This window comes from Eurosta solidaginis, chromosome 4 (genome assembly GCF_040869045.1).
Source record: "Eurosta solidaginis isolate ZX-2024a chromosome 4, ASM4086904v1, whole genome shotgun sequence".
NCBI lineage: Eukaryota > Metazoa > Arthropoda > Insecta > Diptera > Tephritidae > Eurosta > Eurosta solidaginis.
In genome coordinates this window covers 225,262,418-225,272,244 of record NC_090322.1, presented here as the reverse complement: position 1 = coordinate 225,272,244, position 9,827 = coordinate 225,262,418, and positions in this window count along the sequence as shown.

Sequence of the window (9,827 nt, the reverse complement as noted above, 5' to 3'; positions counted from 1 at the left end):
CTTTTTGGAATAATTTTTGAAGTCCTTTAATAACCAAATTTTAATATTTCATAAAAATCAACAAAAAGAATAATCAAATATGCTTACCCTTCGATTAACAAAAACTGAATATAGTTCTTCAATCACATTTTGGAATCATATTTGAATCAAATGTGTTTACTTTAGGTGATCGAACATTTATAATCATTTTTCATTCAGCTTTCTGAATCTTTTATGGATATACATATTTGTTGACTGAATAATGAATTTTATACTTGTTGCAATTTTACTTTTCATTAAAAATCTTATCTTTTCACATACACATATTTTTTCAATCATGAAGCTAAGAAAAATATATAAAAATTTTATTATTTATGCAAAAGATATTCTTCAAGACAAAAAATAATGTAATGATGCTCGTGACCGAAGATTTCCCCAACCATTTCTCCACCTTCGGCTTCCCAGAAAATACATAATGATTGGACAATACAAAGGCTGTGAGCTATTTGAACCCCAGGTAAGTGAAACTACCTTGACATACCTGGATATGCCTTCAACATCCCGGTACCGTATCGTATTTTAAGATATTGACGATCATAGCTGATGTTGGATGTTGTAGTCGCAGGTGTATATCGTTCAAGTTTGTCTGTGAATTACCTTTGGTTCAAATAGCTCACTTCCTCATGCTTTCTTCCCCTGAGGAAATAAGATTATCATGTAGTATCATATTTCGTATGAGATATGAAGAATAAATGCATGATAATCGCATTCAAAAATGATTCAAAAATCTCAACAAAAACGATTGAAATATGTTCACGAATATGAACAGAAAATGATTGTGAAAAGCAGTCAAATATTACTCTAAAACTATTAAAGCTCAATTTTACAATGATATCAAATATGAATAAAAAGCGTTTCGAAATAGGAATCATAAATGATTATTAAAGAATAATCACATTTAAGGTACATTTTTCTCCCGACGATGCATACATTTTCGAACAAAAACTGCTTTTAAACTTGAACGTTTTTAATCATCTTGGGGTATGATTAGAGTTGGGATTCTACCGGGTATATACCATTTGCATGGGTAAATACCAGGAAAATACCCGGAATATTCCTTTTTTGTATCTTTTTTTGGGTATTTAAAAATCATTTGAATCGAGGCTGCTTGGAATTACAATTCAGCAATTAAATTTATACGTCATTTGAAATTAAAAAATTTTCGTTTTGATTTTAAACAAACAACCCAGCAAACGCTCGGAGTGAACAATTTGTCTGAAAGGAGTCCAAACTTTAGATCGGTTGCACTTGTTATGAACTCATTTACGAGCCTGAAGCGAATTCTATATGCTCATATTTGCCTCTAAAATTAAGCCTCCTTCCGATATCATATATGAGACTTATTGGCGTCATATACTGCTAATTTTTAGTCCTTTAATGACACTACTTCAGGGTTTTTAGGAAGAATTTTTTACATATATCCGAAGCGGAAAACATAGGAGAGAAAATTGTTGTGACAAAACTCCCATGAGGATAAGATAGAAATGAAATAGGTATTAGTTGAAATAATTATTTATTAGAATAAATTGTCGCAGAAAAATTTCTGAGTTTTTATTCCGGAGCTGCTTAGTTTACTGATTTTAATATTTTTCGTTTGTTCATAATTTCATCAAATTGGAGTCATAAAAGGCTCTAAGGTGATAGCAAAGCTGATATTTTTCGGACCCATATTGAACTCCAGAACTCTAAGAGAATGTTTATAGGGTACACATATTTACGCAAACAAAGCTACCCCTCAAACATGCTCACGGCGCTCATAATTTAAGAATCCGAAACGAATCCAAAATAAGTGGGCGATGTAGGAATCAGAAAAGCGTCGAAACGCGTAGGAGGGCAAAAGAAAAATTTTTTTTTGCCTTTTTTTAACGGCCTAAAAGCTCCTAACATAGCATGCAAAAATTATCATTTATCAACTATTTATGTTCGTCACAGCGAGCTTGGAACAAATTTTGAAACTTTGTTACGACAATTTTTCATTTTAATACAAAATGAATTACATTTGTACATTATAGTTACCCTTGCTATTCTTTTTTTTGTATAAGCATCGACGTTTTTTCTGCGCATGGACGCTTCTCGACATCTTTAATGTGACCGCAAAGCTCTACGCTCTGTTCAGGTGTGTCGAGCTATATATAAACACAATAAGCGATGACGATACCTAATAAATAGGCCATATAGGTCCCAGATAATCAGAGTTTATAAGAGTTAAAAATGACGTCGGAGAGTTCCAGTAGAGTATAATATGAGCTGTTTAAACCCCTTTTAAGACTTACTTATGACTTATAGGAAATGCATTGGTTACGGCATCCCAAATGAGCACATACCGACTGTAAAAGTTCCAATTTAGATATTTTTCCGACTCTCGTTTGACTTAAAATGTTTACTAGGTAAACTTAAAATTTTGCAACGGATGTATTATTGGCTAAATATTTTTGAAAAACGCTGGATTACAGATTAAAACTGATTCAACCGATAGCGTAATCGCTAACTACCCATCAATATAAGACAAATTGGATACATTTTGGATTGAATTTGTGTGTTTGTTTCCCAGATTTTCCAAGATTATTTTTACCCTTCTTTTGGGTGAATATTTGGGTATTTACCCATTTTTACCATATATACCCAATTCACCGGGTATTTACCATTTAGGTATTTACCCATTTCCCATCTCTATTTATTGAAAATTTTGATCCAAAAATATTTAAATATCATACCCCAAGATGATTAAAAACGTTCAAATTTAAAAGCATTTTCTGTTCGAAAATTAATATATCGTCGGGAGAAAAATGTACCATAAATGTGTTTATTCTTGAATAATCATTCATGATTTATATTTCGAAACGCTTTTTATTCATATTTGATATCATTGTAAAATTGAGCTTTAATTGTTTTAGAGTAATATTTGACTACTTTTCACAATCATTTTCTGATCATATTAGTGAACATATTTCAATCGGTTTGGTTGAGATTTTTGTTTTGAATGCGATTATAATGCATTTATTCTTCATATCTCATTCAAAATAAGATACTACATAATAATCTTATTTCATCAGGGGAAGAAAGCATGCGGAAGTGAGCTATTTGAACCACAGGTCACTCGAAAACAAACTTGACCGATATACATACACCTGCGACTACAACATCCAACATCAGCTATGATCGTCTATATCTTAAAATACGATACGGTACAGGATGTTGAAATTTTTGATCACCTTAAGTCATATACATATGTAATACTCCTATATTGCTAATAGACAATGCTCGCAATGTGTTTTGAATACGAAATCAAAACAAGACAGCCTATAAAGTTTTTGTGATTGTAAGCAGCATATGTGTGACAAAAAAAAATTAAATTTAGGTACATTCGATTATTGAATACAAAGACAAAAACGTTTAAACAGCAATATATCGGCACTCTGATGTTTGGGAATGTACCTAGCCTTTTGTAGCTATATAGGATTATTACATATATGCCTAAAATAAACACATTTGATTCAAATATGATTCCAAAATGTGATTGAAAAACTATATTCAGTTTTTGTTCATCGAAAGGTAAGCATATTTGATTATTCTTTTTGTTGATTTTTATGAAATATTAAAATTTAATCATCAAAGGACTTCAAAAATGATTCCAAAACGTGATCGAAGAATGATTGTCAGTTTTTTATCATCAAAGGTATTCATATTTGATTATTTCTTTTGTTCAATTGTATGATAAATCATTATTTAGTCAGAAAGAAGAATCAAATTGTATTTATATGTAGGGAAATTCAAAATTTAATCATCTAAATGCCGAGTGGGCAGTATGGAAGAAAGGCATTTTGCTGACTAGTTAACCCTTGACTCACATCAATTTTGTTTTAGTTATCAGCAAGTTTGATTTACTGCTGGGTATAACTAAATATACAGAAAACCTTGAGGACAATACAAAAAGCTCAGCAAAGGTTATCAGCACAGCAACCGCACACTCAGAAAAAACTCAAACGTAAAATGAGGAAAACATTTCCTTCAAATTGAGGAAAATGTCAGTGCAATGAATAACAATTTTTTTTATTTTTGTATAAAAATTTTCACTCATTTGAGGAAAATTTTTTCTTCAATTTTTCCAATTAAGAATCAGTGAATAAGAATACTCGATTGTAAAGTTGCGGACCTCGACTAGAAACCCACGGCCGTGACAGTTACACAATTATATTTTTTCTTCGTTTTCAGGACTTTGTTTTTGAGTACAGCATAGACAGAAGCAACAGATTTTGAGGCTAACAGCGATCAAATAACACCAACCTAACAACAAATGCATCCAGTAGAATATGCATAAAAATGGGTTCCCGTGCCCTATGCGGCTCCAGAGTTTACTCAGATCACCTGAGCAGCACAGCAACCAACCAACTACTAGCGCCTATGAATCTAAATTCCTGCAGCCAGTAAATGAATTCAGCTGTCTATCACTAGCACTCAGTATCAATATTTTCTTATCAAATTATCTCTGGTATATGTAAATATGTACATATTATTGATGTAAATTCTGTCAACTTTCGCGATCTCGTTATGCTATTTCGGGATTTGTTCTTTTTTAACACCTTTTCATCGGCCACCCTGGTAAGGGGGTAGCGTGCTCGCCTACTACATTGGAGGTTCAGAGTTCTGGGACCGTAATAAGCGCATCACCGATATCTTTAGAAAAAGTTTTTTTTTCATTCAAAAGAAATTTGCTAAGCAGGTTCGTCCCATCGGCAGTGGTTTGGCTAGCACTCGGAGTGTATTATTAAAAGCTTTTAAGCGAAGATTTATCAGCGTGTAGAAGTCGTTCGGAGTCTGCTTAAAATATGTAGGTTCCGTGCCGCCTATTTCTAGAAAAAAGTAAAAAGTAGCATAATGCAAATTGGAGGAGAAGTTCGTCCTAAATCTCTTAGAAGGTACATAGCGCCTTATATTTATCTTATTCTAACACTTTTGCCGGCTCCACCCAGATTGAACAAAACCACATTTTCTCTCTTTAAGTTAACAATTTGGTCAATACATCAATGATATTTAGAATAACTACAAAACAAACCTCTGATATTAAAGGGAGTCCTGCAAGAGTATAAAGCAAGACCTGCGGCTGTCAGACCTTCATCATTTTATAGAAGCTGAAATTTGGTCAGCGCATACGTGCACCTGAAGTAGGAATGGTGGTATTCTATGAAGATTGAGTCAAAGCGGCTTTAGAAGATATAGTGCAAAAATTTCCAAAAAAAAAGGGACATTATTTTCGTCATTTTATAAAGGCTGATGTCATATATTATCTTCGTAATGATATTGAAGGTCACAAGTCTCATTGCCAGACTCTTTCCATAGTGGCTTTCATATAAAAATTTGTAATTTTCTTTGAGAAAACGAAATTAAATTTTTTTTTTCAAAAATTTGTATTAGAGTTTTATTATAAAATTGTTTGAATGTTCTTTCAAGTTTAAAGACTAAAGTGTTCGGCTAGACAAAACCACTATGGAAACGAATTATGCTAAAGCCGCTAAAGTCCAGTGGCGTAGTGAGGTTTTCTTGCGCCCCGGGAAAAATATCGTAAATACACTCAAAATTAATTATACTCAGTTGAGCAGAGCTCACAGAGTATATTAAGTTTGATTGGATAACGGTTGGTTGTACATATATAAAGGAATCGAGATAGGTATAGACTTCAATATATCAAAATAATCAGGATCGAAAAAAAATTTGATTGAGCCATGTCCGTCCGTCCGTCCGTCCGTTAACACGATAACTTGAGTAAATTTTGAGGTATCTTGATGAAATTTGGTACGTAGGTTCCTGAGCACCCATCTCAGATCGCTAATTAAAATGAACGATATCGGACTATAACCACGCCCACTTTTTCGATATCGAAAATTTCGAAAAACCGAAAAATTGCGATAATTCATTACAAAAGAGAGATAAAGCGATGAAACTTGGTAGATGAGTTGAATTTATGACGCAGAATAGAAAATTAGTAAAATTTTGGACAATGGGCGTGGCACCGCCCACTTTTAAAAGAAGGTAATTTAAAACTTTTGCAAGCTGTAATTTGGCAGTTGTTGAAGATATCATGATGAAATTTGGCAGGAACGTTACTCCTACTACTATATGTACGCTTAATAAAAATTAGCATAATCGGAGAAGGACCACACCCACTTTTAAAAAAAATTTTTTTTAAAGTAAAATTTTAACAAAAAATTTAATATCTTTACAGTATATAAGTAAATTATGTCAACATTCAACTCCAGTAATGATATAGTGCAACAAAATACAAAAATAAAAGAAAATTTCAAAATGGGGGTGGCTCCGCCCTTTTTCATTTAATTTGTCTAGGATATTTTTAACGCCATAAGTCGAACAAAAATTAACCAATCCTTTTGAAATTTGGTAGGGGCATAGATTTTATGACGTTAACTCTTTTCTGTGAAAATGGGCGAAATCGGTTGATGCCACGCCCAGTTTTTATACACAGTCGTCCGTTTGTCCTTCCGCATGGCCGTTAACACGATAACTTGAGCAAAAATCGACATATCTTTAATGAACTTAGTTCACCTGCTTACTTGAACTCACTTTATCTTGGTATGAAAAATGAAAGAAATCCGATTATGACCACGCCCACTTTTTCGATATCGAAAATTACGAAAAATGAAAAAAAAATGCCATAATTCTATACCAAATACGAAAAAAGGGATGAAACATGGTAAGGTAATTGGATTGTTTTATTGAAGCGAAATATAACTTTAGAAAAACTTTATAAAATGGTTGTGACACCTACCATATTAAGTAGAAGAAAATGAAAAAGTTCTGCAGGGCGAAATAAAAAACCCTTAAAATCTTGGCAGGTATTACATATATAAATAAATTAGCGGTATCCAACAGATGATGTTCTGGGTCACCCTGGTCCACATTTTGGTCGATATCTGGAAAACGCCTTCACATATACAACTACCACCACTCCCTTTTAAAACTCTCATTAATACCTTTAATTTGATTCCCATATCGTACAAACTCATTCTAGAGTCACCCCTGGTCCTTTACGGCGATATCTCGAAAAGGCGTCCACCTATAGAACTAAGGCCCACTCCCTTTTAAAATACTCATTAACTCCTTTCGCTTGATACCCATATCGTACAAACATATTCTAAAGTCAACCCTGGTCCACCTTTATGGCGATATCTCGAAAAGGCGAACACCTATAGAACGAAGGCCCACTCCCTTTTAAAAATACTCATTAACACCTTTCATTTGATACCCATATCGCACTAACAAAGTATAGAGTCACCCCTGGTCCACCTTTATTGCGATACCTCGAAAATGCGTCCACCTATAGAACTAAGGCCCACTCCCTTTTAAAATACTCATTAACTCCTTTCGTTTGATACGCATATTGCACAAACGAATTCTAGAGTCACCCCTGGCCCACCTTTATGGCGATATCTCGAAACGGCGTCCACCTATGGAACTAAGGATTACTCCCTTTTAAAATACTCATTAACACCTTTCTTTTGATACCCATATTGTACAAACAAATTCTAGAGTCACCCCTGGTCCACCTTTATGGCGATATTTCGAAAATGCGACCACCTATACAACAACCACCACTCCCTTTTAAAATACTCATTAACTCATTTCGTTTGATACCCATATTGCACAAACGAATTCTAGAGTCAGCACTGGCCCACCTTTATGGCGATATCTCGAAACGGCGTCCACCTATGGAACTAAGGATTACTCCCTTTTAAAATACTCATTAATACCTTTCATTTGATACCCATAACGTACAAACATATTCTAAAGTCACCCCTGGTCCACCTTTATGGCGATATCTCGAAAAGGCGAACACCTATAGAACGAAGGCCCACTCCCTTTTAAAAATACTCATTAACACCTTTCATTTGATACCCATATCGTACTAACAAAGTCTAGAGTCACCCCTGGTCACACCTTTATTGCGATACCTCTTAAAGGCGTCCACCTATAGAACTAAGGCCCACTCCCTTTTAAAATACTCATTAACTCCTTTCGTTTGATACCCATATTGCACAAACGAATTCTAGAGTCACCCCTGGCCCACCTTTATGGTGGTTAAAATACTTATTAACACCTTTCTTTTGATACCCATATTGTACAAACAAATTCTAGGGTCACCCCTGGTCCACCTTTATGGCGATATCTCGAAACGGCGTCCACCTATGGAACTAAGGATTACTCCCTTTTAAAATACTCATTAACACTTTTCATTTGATACCCATATCGTACAAACGCATTCTAGAGTCAACCCTGGTCACACCTTTATTGCGATACCTCTTAAAGGCGTCCACCTATAGAACTAAGGCCCACTCCCTTTTAAAATACTCATTAACTCCTTTCGTTTGATACCCATATTGCACAAACGAATTCTAGAGTCACCCCTGGCCCACCTTTATGGTGGTTAAAATACTTATTAACACCTTTCTTTTGATACCCATATCGTACAAACGCATTCTAGAGTCACCCCTGGTCCACCTTTATGGCGATATCTCGAAAAGGCGACCAACTATACAACAACCACCACTCCCTTTTAAAACCCTCATTAATACCTTTGATTTGATACCCCTATCGTACAAACGCATTCTAGAGTCAACCCTGGTCCACCTTTATGGCGATATTTCGAAACGGCATCCACCTATAGAACTAAGGCTCACTCCCTTTTAAAATACTCATTAACACCATTCGTTTGATGCCCATATTGTACAAACAAATTCTAGGGTCACCCCTGTTCCACCTTTGTGGCGATATCTCGAAACGGCGTCCACCTATGGAACTAAGGATTACTCCCTTTTAAAATACTCATTAACACTTTTCATTTGATACCCATATCGTACAAATGCATTCTAGAGTCAACCCTGATCCACCTTTATGGCTATATCCCTAAATGGCGTCCACCTATAGAACTATGGCCCACTCCCTCATAAAATACTCTTTAATGCCTTTCGTTTGATACACATGTCATACAAACACATTCCAGGGTTTCCCTCGGTTCATTTTCCTACATGGTTATTTTCCCTTATGTTGTCACCATAGCTCTCAACTGAGTATGTAATGTTCGGTTACACCCGAACTTAACCTTCCTTACTTGTTTTAATTTGCTGAATGAACGTTCGCAGCTAGCAATTGATAGTGAGATAGTCAAGAGTATTTGAAGTGCCACTGGCAAGTTTATTAAAACATCTCCATACGAGATTATAAAAGTAAGTAATTCTAAGGGAGTTTTAGATTCAATTTCTTTTCTACTGCGAAGTAATATTTTGCAGTCACATATTTCGATAAAAAGTTCTGTTCCGTCGAAATCTGTATTATAGAATTCACCCAAGTTCTTGCAACTTCTTTCTGAGTCGTTATTATCCTTGTTTAACAAATTTCAAGAGAAAATTTTCTAAGAGAAATCCAAATTTAAAATTAAGGTGATTTAGTCCTGTTAATGTTGTACGTATTTCTTGTTGGATACGATCGAGAACACTTTTCATAGCGCGAGAAATTTCACATTCTGCGGAAAGACCAACATATCGCTAATGATTTAAGACCGTGATACGCTTCTTTAAAATTCCTCCCCGGATCTTGTAATCTGAGCTGCACACGATCAATCCTCTTTAAGATTCCATATCAGAAATGAACCAATGTTATGAAACTAAAATTTAGTATATATTGCAACACAATTGTAGCTTCGCCTCTGGTGTCACTTGTGGTGTTAGTGTCCTCTGCTAATTGTTCTAAGTGTTCTACTACATTCTCTAGCCCATCGA